This window comes from Micrasema longulum, unplaced genomic scaffold (assembly GCF_059751315.1).
Source record: "Micrasema longulum isolate JH-2025_06_02 unplaced genomic scaffold, ASM5975131v1 h1tg000641l, whole genome shotgun sequence".
Lineage (NCBI taxonomy): Eukaryota > Metazoa > Arthropoda > Insecta > Trichoptera > Brachycentridae > Micrasema > Micrasema longulum.
The window spans coordinates 20967-33228 of NW_028277837.1; the positions used below are offsets into that span (position 1 = coordinate 20967).

Sequence of the window (12262 nt, forward strand, 5' to 3'; positions counted from 1 at the left end):
TCATTGGTGTGAGTCAACTTGTGGCATCTCAATCCATTCTTCCAAGCGCATGTGAAATCACACACGGAACACGAAAACGGCTTCTCCCCAGTATGAACCACCATGTGCATTTGCATATCACTTTTTCGGTAACAAGTATATGTACACTGTAGACAAGAAAATGGCTTCTCCTTAGTATGAATGTATATATTATGGGTTTTAAGACTAGACTTATGATGAGTTTTATAATTACACTCGGAGCATTGAAAGGGCTTCTCAGTATGGTGTTTCAAAATGTGCGATCTTATGGACCGTTTTACACTGCATTTGTAGGAACACATATCACACCAAAAGTCCACGTTGTGAATTAAAACATGCCTTTGCAAAGATTCTTTACGGAAACAAGAGAAGCTGCACTCGGAGCATGAGAATGGTTTCTCGAGATGAGTACGTACGTGTCTGCTGATATACCTTTTGACGCTTGATGTATATTTACACTCTGAGCAGGAAAACGTTTTGGAATCATGTAAACCCTTTGTCTGATTCTTTGAGGAGGAGAATATATTTTTCTTGGACACAGCAGTAGGTGATTCGCTCGTATGGTCCTGTAGCAAATCAGCAGATGTTCTTCGGCTCTTGCTCGCATCTAGAAACATAAATGGAATTCTGATTAAGGCCAGGTGGCGTAAGTTCAAATTAAACGCTCTGTGCATTATAGGTTATTGTACAGAAGCTGTCGATTGCTTTTCCGCCTTCCCATTTGGTAGAACGTGGATTAAGTGCCGTTATGAGCCTCATCACAAAAAAAAGAAACCGACTAGAAATTAGTGCTCGTGGGGATTTGCGGTTGCTACTCGCAAACATAAAGCCGGACATAAATACACTCATAACATCCTATAAGGTTCATCCAAATAATTTATTTTTTTAATTTTAAAACAAAAGTTATAATTTCAATAAATACTTCTTCAACAAAATGTTTTATTTATATTTTATTTTAACGTCACCATTAACCATTCAAGACATCAACGTTAAATTTGTAATTTTTCGGTTAAAGTTTTAAATTATGTTTTGGATATTTTTATAAATTATAAATAATGGAAAACAATATTTTTAGTTTGTCCAAATTTTTGTAGACAAGGACTGGATTCGACTCCCTGGGGAGCTGTTAATATTAACACATTACAACAGAGATAAAGAATTAACATATTACAACAGAGATGAAGAACATTTTAGAGAAGGTAATATAGAATTAATATAGAATTGAAAAATAAAATAAAATTTAATTTAATTAAATTACGAATTTAAAAGAATCACTATGTAAAGCGCCATTGAGGTATTTTGTTACGAAAATGGCGCTATATAAGTTATCCATAATAATAAAAAAAAGTCTAGATATTTACAGAGCTTATGATTCACAAACATCAACAGATGAAAGAATTGAAGGTATTTAGATGTTCAAATAAGGGCAGAATGGTGAATGTTACAGTGTGTAAAGTGGTCACTTGAACCAGCCAATGACAGGTCATAAGCCCTGTAGATGCCTAGACTTCTATATTACCTTCTCTAAAATTTTCTTCATCTCTGTTGTAATATGTTAATGTTAACAGCTCCCCAGGGAGTTTGAAGAAAGAACATTTGAGATAAAGAACATTTGAGATAAAGTAATATAGTAATCTAGGCATCTACAGGGCTTATGACCTGTCATTGGTTGGTTTAAGTGGCAACTTTACACTGTGTAACATTCACCATTCCGCCCACATCTGAACATCTATATTCCTTCAATTCTTTCATCTGTTGATGTTTGTGAAGTTAAAGAGCTGAAACCTTTATTTACGCGGGTGAGATTTATCTACAATGTTTGATTATGTCCAAATGCTTGCAGACTGGCTGGATTTCCTCCCTAGGGAGTTGTTCATATTTAAATTTATTTCAACAGAGAGGGAAAAATTTTCTGAGAAGGGAATATGGAAGTCTAGGCATTTACGGGGCTTATGACCTGTCATTGGCTGGTTTAAGTGGCCACTTTACACACTGTGTAACATTCACCATTCTGCCCATGTTCGAAGCCCTGTAAATGCCTAGACTTCCATTTACCCTTCTCAGAAAATTTTTCCCTCTCTGTTGAGATTTATCTCATTTAATTATTTCACCTACATACCAGGCAACGCCTGAAAATCTTATTTTTTCTATTTCTATACTTCTTCAAGGACCAGGTGGAATTATCGACAATATTTTGAGTTTGTCCAAATTTTTGTAGTTTCAATTTCTATACTTCTTCAAATGGGCAACTGCCCATACGGCCGCCGAGTCAGCTCGCTCCCCAGACCTTGACAATTGCGATTTTTTTCTTGTGGGGGTTCCTTAAAGCGAGAGTTTACACAAACAAACCCCGCAAAATAATCCATATGCCAAAAAATCGCCAACCTGTCTCCTGCTCGAGAGGGCATTCGACAGCTTCAGTGCAAGACTGGAAGAATGCTTGGTCCAAAAAAGGACATAATAGAGGTTATCATCAGATCTTAAACGGATGAAATTAGTTGTTCTAATGTTATTTTCATCAATTTACATGAACACCCTTAATAAGCAATATAACATTTTATACCACTTTTCATTTTTTAGTTTTTTTTAGAGTCTTTATTCAATAAAATATACATATTATTACATTATAATACATTATAAAGAAAACAAAGTATTAAGATATATTTTGTCCCGATAAACTATTCAATAATAGTTTGTCATCGGGTGCTCAGACATTAGTTTTAATTAATAATCAAATAAGAAGAGTACAGACATAATACTGTATACGTATAAAATAATAAACATAAAAATAGTTTAAAGATTTTTTTTTTTTTTTTTAAGTAAGAAAATAGAGTAAAATAATACAATTAAAATTAAAGAATAGTAATTCACTTAAATATATTTTAAATATAAGAAAAAAATAATAATAGACACATATATAAATAGTGTGTGCTCATAAATGTAATCAAAACAAGATAAAAAATAAATTAAACAAGGTAAAGTAAATCTAGAATTTCAATTCATATCTACAGAAAAAAAAAAAAAAAAAAAAAAAATTAGTAAGAAAATTAAAAGTACATATTAAAATTAAGATCTAACATTTTACATTTGTAAATGAAATAAGAAAGTAAGAAAGTAATAAAAGAAAAGAAAAGGTAAACCCAAGAAAATAACAAAAATGTAATTAATGAGGGATAAAATTTTTTATTTTTTTTTTCAAAAAATGTATATATGTAAAAAAAAAAAAAATAAGTAAAAAATATTAAAAAATGTATTACATAAATATTACATAAATAATAAATCAATATAGGAACGTTTTATCTACTAACCACTTACGTAATAGAAACTTAATTTTATTTTTACTATGACATGTTTTCATGTCAAGTGGCAACAAATTAAATACTTTTGGAACAATATAATCCAACGTACGTTGTCCATATTTATTTTTAAATTTTGGTACTACTAGGCCATCAACAGATGTAAATCTTGTTAGATAGCTGTGTTCTAATTTATTTTTATATATCGAGCTGAACATCTGTTGGATAACAATTTTGCTCCATAAAATACCCTTAACTGGTAAAACATTTAATTTATCATACATAAATGGGGTATTATTCCTCTGATTGTATACATAATTGTTATTTTTACTTTACAACCGTCAGATCATTTTGCCGCTCCCTGTACTAAGATATTGTCGAGTAACGTAGAGCACTCACCGGAGTCGCCGTCAGTTAGGCGAGTGTAGTCCACACACTGCTGTTTGACGTCGGGAAGATCATCGACTTTAGTCAAGATTTGCATAAAACTGTCTACGACCATCCTGGTATATTTACTCAAGGCAGGAGGAAACTAGCAGCTTATTTTCCCAGCTTCATCTGAAATAAACATTTTCAAATTTAAGCACAGAACTTGGTTATTACGAGGAAGACAAGACTGACTGAATTTGCTTGTTATAAGCATTACTCGTTATACCAGTAGCTCAATCACAAATAACTATCGATGTGCTAATAAGCGACGTGATAACTATTTCTCACCATGGTTGTTTATCGTATTCGCGATCACAATGGAACATCCGTGAACACTTAATATTCTTCCTCTTCTTCTTATCAGCCCGTTTCTCTCCACTGCTGGATAGAGGCCTCTTCCAAATTTTTCCATGTTCTTCTGTCCCGGGCACTCTGCTTCAATCCATGCCCCACGAGTCCGACGACATCGTCAGTCCATCTCCTCTGCGGTCTCCCAACTTTCCTTTTACTTTCGTAGGGTCTCCAGTTTAGTATTCTGGGGGTCCACCTATCGACTTCTTGTCTCGCCACATGACCCGCCCACTGCCATTTTTGTCTTCCCACTCTTTCTGCAATATCGGTCACCTTTGTACGTCTGTGTGTCTTATCTCCTCATTCCTTATTCGGTCTCTTAAGGAGACGCCCGACATTTGTCTTTCTATAGGCCGCTGAGTGCACTTAATTTTGTGAACGCTTCTAGCAGCGAGTGACATGGTTTCAAGACAAGACTGTATGTTGCCACCGGCAGAACACGAGAGTTGTAGCCTTTGGCCTTCAGATTATTTGGGATTTCTTTATTTCTGAAGACGTGTTTCAGTTTTCCAAACGCAGCCCAACTTAACCCGATTCGTCTAGGTCTAGGCAGTTCCTCGGTTAGATTAAATTTTCCCAATTAGATTTTGTGCCCAAGGTAAATGTACTCGTCAACAGCACCGATAGTTTTACTTCCAGCACATATGTTGCTAGGTGTTGGACTCAAAATCTTGGTTTTGTCTATATTTATTTCCAGACCGATTCATCACTTATTACTACTATATCGTCTGCAAAACGGAGGTGATTTAGATACTTGCCATCTATTTTTATGCCTTTGTTATTCCAATTTAGCATCTTGGAAATGTCTTCTAAATCAGCAAAATTAGCAGTTCAAAATGGAGTCATGGTGCCGATTCTTAACAAGGATGAAAGTAGGCTGAATGCTGCTGAAATGCGAACTGTCAGGCGAATGTGGAGTAAAACTATGCACAATAGGTGCACAAATTAGGTAAGGCTGCGATAAGCATTATTGACAAAACCAAGAAAGGAGTTCCGCGTTGGTTCGGACATGTAGAGCGAATGTTCCAAGAAGCTTAACTTTTAAATCTAAGACAAATATATTGTTTTATAAATAAAAGACGAGTGATACTTTAATCCACAAATTTGGAATATCCAGTGACCGGTTTCATCGCTTTCGCGACATCTTCGAGACTGGTATCTTTATTAAAGAGTTCAATGTATTTATACAAAACAGAGGTAAGGATAGATAATTCAAAGTTTTATGTAAGTAAATTTATTAAGTTATTTTTATCTTAAGGATCATTATCAAAAAATTTTCTTCGGGTTAACTAATGAGTTGATATAATGCTATTTTAACGAGTTTAAGTATTTTATTTTATTTTTATTGTCCTATCCTTCGTGAGTGTGGTACTGTAAATAAAATTTTCAGAAATCATTATTTACAAAACCACACTCACTAAGGATGGGACACTAAAAATAAAATAAAATACTTAAACTCGTTAAAATAGCATTATATCAACTCATTAGTTAACCCGAAGAAAATTTGTTGATAATGATCCTTAAGATAAAAATAACTTTATTTAATTTACTTACATAAAACTTTGAATTATCTATCCTTACCTCTGTTTTGTATAAATACATTGAACTCTTTAATAAAGATACCAGTCTAGAAGATGTCGCGAAAGCGATGAAACTGGTCACTGGATATTCCAAATTTGTGGATTAAAGTATCACTATTATTATAGGAGCAAAAATTCATTAACATTTTCTTGTATACCCACGAACAGGCCATACCTTTGTGGGATTTTTTTGTTTGCTATTTTTCTATTAATATGTATTTCATTGATATGTAATTATGCTTTATTTTTTTTATACTCTGTTTTATTATGTTTATTGTAAAAAAATTTAAATAAAAAAAAAATTTTTTTTAAAAATGGACAGTGAAACGATGACTAAAAATATTTACGATGCAAACATTCATGGATGCAAAATTCGAGGTAGATCGAGAAAGACATGGCATGTCTATGAAAATTGGCGTGATTTGTTTATCTTACCGTGATTTTCACCAAATGGTGCATAGATCACTGTATCAGCACGCCGGCTGCAGAGTATCTGGAACCGTTGAACAAGAAAATAATCATTAATAATATTTAAAGCATTTACTTTGTGGTCAAACATGGTCTAACATTTTTATGTAATGCAGAAGAAATTAGAAATACAGTCAAACTAGGTTATAATGATCACGGAAATAGCTAGACCTCGGATATAATAAGGAAACATTAGTTGACATTTTAGTTTTTGTTACAATATTTATTATTTAATTTTTACCAACCAATAAAATAAAAGATTTATTTAAATTTATTTCAGCAGAGAGGGAAAACATTTTTGAGAAGAAAATATGGAAGTCTAGGCATTTACAGGGCTTATGACCTGTCATTGGCTGGTTTAAGTGGCCACTTTACACACTGTGCAACATTCACCATTCTGTCCATGTTTGAACATCCACATTTCCTCAACTCTTCTATCTGTTGACTTTTGTGAAGTAAAAAAGCTGAAACCTTTATCACGTGGGTGAGATTCATCCGGCTGAACTAAATCACCTACTAGGCAACGCCTGAAAACAATTTTCCAATTTTTATACTTCTTCTTTTACCAGGTACAAGCCACTTAAAATAAATTTAAATATGAACAACTCCCTAGGGAGGAAATCCAGCCAGTCTGCAAGCATTTGGGCATAATCAAACATTGTTGAATTACTACCTGGTAAAAGAAGAAGTATAAAAATTGGAAAATTGTTTTCAGACGTTGCCTAGTAGGTGATTTGGTTCAACCGGATGAATCTCACCCACGTGATAAAGGTTTCAGCTCTTTTACTTCACAATAGTCTACAGATGGAAGAGTTGAGGAAATGTGGGTGTTCAAACATGGGCAGAATGGTGAATGTTACACAGTGTGTAAAGTGGCCACTTAAACCAGCCAATGACAGGTCATGAGCCCTGTAGATGCCTAGACTTCCATATTCCCTTCTCAATTTTTTTTTCCTCTGTTGAAATAAATTTAAATATGAACAACTCCCTAGGGAGGAAATCCAGCCAGTCTGCAAGCATTTGGACATAATCAAACATTGTTAAAAGTTTTATTTTTATAATTCAAGTTACAGAACATATTCAATAGAAAATAAATATTAAAAAGCTAAATATATATTAAAAATTGAAATGAACATATTTGTTTATAAATTACCTTAAATCAGAACTATTACTCAATGGGAAAAAGGAAAAAAGAGGAAAGGAGAGATTAAGGAAGAGAAAGGAGATGTTTCTTCAGACGTGATTTAAACAGAGATAATGTAGTAACATCTTTTATGGTGGATGGGAGATGATTCCACAGTGGAGCCGCATGGACACTATATGAGTTAGAGAAGAAAGAGGAATCGTGAATGGGTATTAAGAGAGTGCCTTGAGAATTAGAACGAAGAGGTAAACCATGAACTGATTAGCGTTGAAATTGTTCATGCAGGTATATAGGAGCGTTAGGACTATGAAGTACATTGAACAGAAGTGAGAGGGAGTGATAGTCTCTCCGCTGTTTAATTTTGAGCCATTTCAGTTGCCTACGATAATCGGAAATGTGGTCATATTTCCTAAGACCAAAAATATACCTTATGCACGTATTCTGAAGTTGTTCAAGTTTATCGAGTTGCTCACAGCTTAAATCAGTCATGGAAACATCAGCGTAATCTAGAATGGGGAGTAGTAATGCTTGTACAAGAGTGCATTTAGTACTAATGGGTAAGAATTTTTGCAACCTTCTAAGTGAGTGTAGACTGAAAAATATTTTGCGGCTTAATTCATTAGTATGAGCTCGCCAGCATAGATGTTCACCCATTAGTATTCCTAGATTTTTTATGTATATTTTGAGTTTGTCCAAATGTTTGGAGACAAAAGACTGGATTGGAAAGAGTCATTCGGATTAACAAATTACAACAGGGATTGAGAAGGGAATATGGACATAGCAAGGGCTTGATGCGTCACCCGCGTCAATAAAGGTTTCAGCTCTTTGACTTCACAAAAGCCAACAGAAAAAAGATCAGGAAGCTTTTTCTGCCACAATTTCGTTTCGTAAGTTCGTTCGTTCGTCATATATCCACTCACTCTAACGCAATTAAAATCGTATTTCGCTCTCATTCCCTCTGATACGATACGAATTAGTTACACTACAGAATAAGGCCACAGATTACCTTCATGAACGGATGATCGAAATACGCCGGATTGATGATGAACCTCAACAAAATTTCACACACGATTCACTAAGATTCAGTTTGAGACTGGTTTTAACACATTGATTGATTGTATATTCCATAATATTGATTTAAGCCTTGATTTTAATATTTTATAACAGACATAAACATTGATAAATGAGATAAAAAAAACAAGTAATTAACTTACCAATCATATTAATACAGATAAATGGAAGATCGGTTGAGCAACGAGTCTAACCACAGTAAAATCTGAAAACCGCCAAAACTCAAACTCAAGATCAAAAATCAAAACTAACGGTGGGAATAATCGGATTAAAATAATCGAATATTTTGAAATGCTTTCAATGAATCGAGCTCACTCGGACTTTACAAAAAATAATCGAGATACCTCGAGTGAATTCATTCGAAATGGTTTTCCGAGACAATAGATATATTAGTTCGGACATGACTTTTTGAGACAACGTAAATATGAATTCGGAATGGATTCCGAGACAATCAAGATATGAATTCGGACTTGATATTTCGATACAATCGGAACATTAATTCGGAACGGATTTCAAGACAATCTAGATATGAATTCGGACTTGAAATTTCAAGAGGTTTTACGAGACAATCAAAATATGAATTCCGAATGAATTCCGAGACAATCGAGATATGAATTCAGACTTGATATTTCGAGAGAATTCATTCGGAATGGTTTCTCGAGAGATTAATACGAAAAGTTTACTTGGACTTGGTTAATATTTCGACATAAAATGATTCGAAGGCGCTTTTTGGGAAATGCATTTGATGAGTTCTGTCTGACATAATATTTCGAAAGCAATGGAAATTAATTTTAATGATTTTTGTGAAGTGTAAAATATCGTTCGTGTTCAATAAAATTCAAGTAGGTAATATTAAATAAATTGTTGCTATGGGATCATATTCATAATATAAATAAGGGACTAACCTGAGCTGATTAAGATGTGGGTAAACATTCACAACTTTTAACATTTTTGTGTGTCGTATTATCAGCGCTATGATTATAATTTTATTTTGAAATTACACCGCGTGCGACGTATTAAGTTGACGTCTGTCAGAAATAGGATAACTATCACAACATTCTATCATTGGTTGATTTCGGTGAACTAGTGATGTCATTTAAATTATTTAATTTTTATTCAAATGTTTTTTATGGTTTTTTCATACATTTCAAGAAATTTAAACGAATAATTTATAGCTCTTATTCTTACGGTGCGTAATATAACATATTTTATATCCAATTTCCCGGAGGGCTTAACTTTCTCATTATTATGTCGAAGTACTTTGTTATTACACATGTATATGCTAAACCCCCCCCCCCCCCCTCAATGCTTCAAATAAATGTCAGCAACGTTTTTTTTTGTGGCGTTTTCTGACATTTCACGGGAAAAAAATAGATTAATTCGATGTTTGCATTCGATTATTTGCATATCTCGAATGCTTGTATTTCAATTATTCCCATAATTTGATTCAAACTAGTAAACCACAGATCAACACATAATATATACCTATCTTTCGGAATTTTCTATGTAAAATTATTACTCGAAAAATTAATATAGGACCTACCTGTATATCTAAGCATTCAATAGCCATAAAACTTTAAATTTTAATCCATTATAGTCTATGGTACGATTATATCTAAATCAAAACATTTAAAATATAAATTTTAAAAAAGGGTTACCGGCGTATTTATTGATGTATTTCTGCACTTACGCACAACGCATCGAAAAAATATTTCAAAATGACTAATCACAGCTTGTAATTTGATGAGTGTTTGATAAGTTTAGTGACAGATTCCGTAAACGCAAAACGTACGCCAGCGTTGCCAGACAGGATCAAGCAAAAATAGGTACCTATTAAATTTAAATTAAATGTATGAATAATTTATACAGCGCCATTTTTGTGAAAATTACCTCAAGGGCGCTGTACAATAAATAAATATCCCACCATGTCTTGCAGCTACAGAGCGCATGGACAGTAAGAAATCTAGCCCCTATTTACATTTTTATTTTTTATTTTGACTGACAATGAAGTATAAAGTTTAATTGATATTTTAAAAAAAGAAATAAAAAACAAATTTGTTATAATAGAAGTTAGATTACAACAAGTTTTGCAGCTACTGAGCGCGTGGACAGTTGGGATTCTAGACCCCATACTAAATTTAGATATTTGATAGTTGATAACATTTACCCATTGAAGCTAGATTAATAATCGTCTTGCAGCTAAAAAGTGCATGGACGAGTGAAATTCTAGCAACTTAGAATTATCAATAAATTTACAGAAATAAACATTGAGCATAATAGTAAATGTGTAAAGTGTTTATGCTAAAAAGTAAACAATAAAAAAACTAAACAGATAAAGCACCGTTTCAACACTATGGATAACAAAACCAGTAAAAATATTCGAAGGGTAGCTTTCGTAGATTTTGGGTAGTCACAGTGGCACATGTGGCAAACACAGGCTGTTTGCTAAATTCCTGGCCCATGTGTACGTAGTTGCCGAGGGGGGAAGATGCCTATTGTTTCAATGACTTCGTATCCATTTTAAGTCTGTATTATTTAGTTTTATAATGGGTACGCAAAATTCGCGCTTAATTTAGGTAGATTCAGAAAAATAAATAAAGAGGAGGGGGGGGAAGCAAAAATAAATTTGACAATTGTTCAAAATTAAAGCGCCGTTTTGCTTGAGGGCGTTACTTTAAATAGTCAAAAACGCTTGATAAATGAACAATAGAAAGCCAAAATAAGTGCAATATGAGAATCACCAAAATGTATTGATTCCGGCTTTCAAAACTGGCCCAGAATACAGATAAATCTTATTTTATTGTTTTGAGGTTATGTTGATATTTTAATATCTTTTTCAACAATACTGTATTTTGTGTCACCTAACAAACTCTTCAAGGGCTTAAAGCATTAATATTTTGATATAAGTGTATGTTGCAAAATAAATAAATTAAATCACACTAAGTTACCTATGTATGCATTTTTTATGCACAAAGATACATCAGTTGAATGTATTTTCATAAAATATATTCAGTGATGTCTATTAATACCCGTTCTGTGGAAATTCAAGTATTGCGTATTGTAAGCCTGTCAATGACTCTGTACAAATAGTTTTTTTTTGCAGGTAGAAGCGTTTTGTAGCATAGAAGCCTTGGCATTGATGACTCTTCTCTGTCTCTCTATGTCCTGGCCATTTTTACAATCATAAGTCAAACTTTGTTGTCATGTAAAAACGTGTAACTGCTGAAGTACTAAACAAATCGCTTAAAACAATGATTCAACTGAATTAAAAAAGATAGGTAATTAACTAAAGAAAAACATTTCTATCATTTTTTCTTTGAAAGGTGATCGCCTTACGTTTCTCCTCAGAAGATAGACAAAGAGATATATTTTTTTCAATAATGTAATGAAATTCTATGGTCATGATTTATTATACCACAATATTATATATTTGAAAATAACCGGGAATCACCATTCGCCAATACCAACCAATTTATTTAATTAATATATCATTGATTATATGTACTTACATATACGTATACTTATGTACGATAGATAAGCAGTTTTTTTAACAATAGACATAATATGGCAACCTAAGTGAGCAAACAAACAATAAATTATTATAATATGTATTCGTTTTATTTCTATTGAAATTTTGTTATATGGAAAAAAAAACAAGGAAATGTATAAAATTCGGTAGAATTCCAATAGAATTCGGAAGGTTGCTCCCAAAATTGGTATAACTCGGACTTTTGATCTATGAGTCTGCCACACTATCCGCAAGACTACAATCCGGTTCAATCATATGATTGTTCGCTGAAATTGATATTTTAAATTATCAAGAAATCGAAATCTACGTAAAAGTACGTGTTTAAAGAGATAGTGCAAATTCATTGATAACATTCATACAAACTTATTGTAAAATA

The 12262-nt window shown here is 33.0% G+C and overlaps 1 long non-coding RNA gene across 1 annotated transcript; it reads right to left on the reverse strand.

Moving 5' to 3' along the window:
- Positions 1-340: 340 nt before the first annotated feature.
- Positions 341-6127, reverse strand: LOC148279931 (uncharacterized). Its single transcript, XR_015822749.1, has 3 exons — positions 6110-6127; positions 3714-3872; positions 341-625 (listed from the first exon to the last, which is right to left on the reverse strand). It is a non-coding gene; the product is annotated as an uncharacterized LOC148279931 (long non-coding RNA).
- Between the last annotated feature and the right edge of the window lie 6135 nt (positions 6128-12262).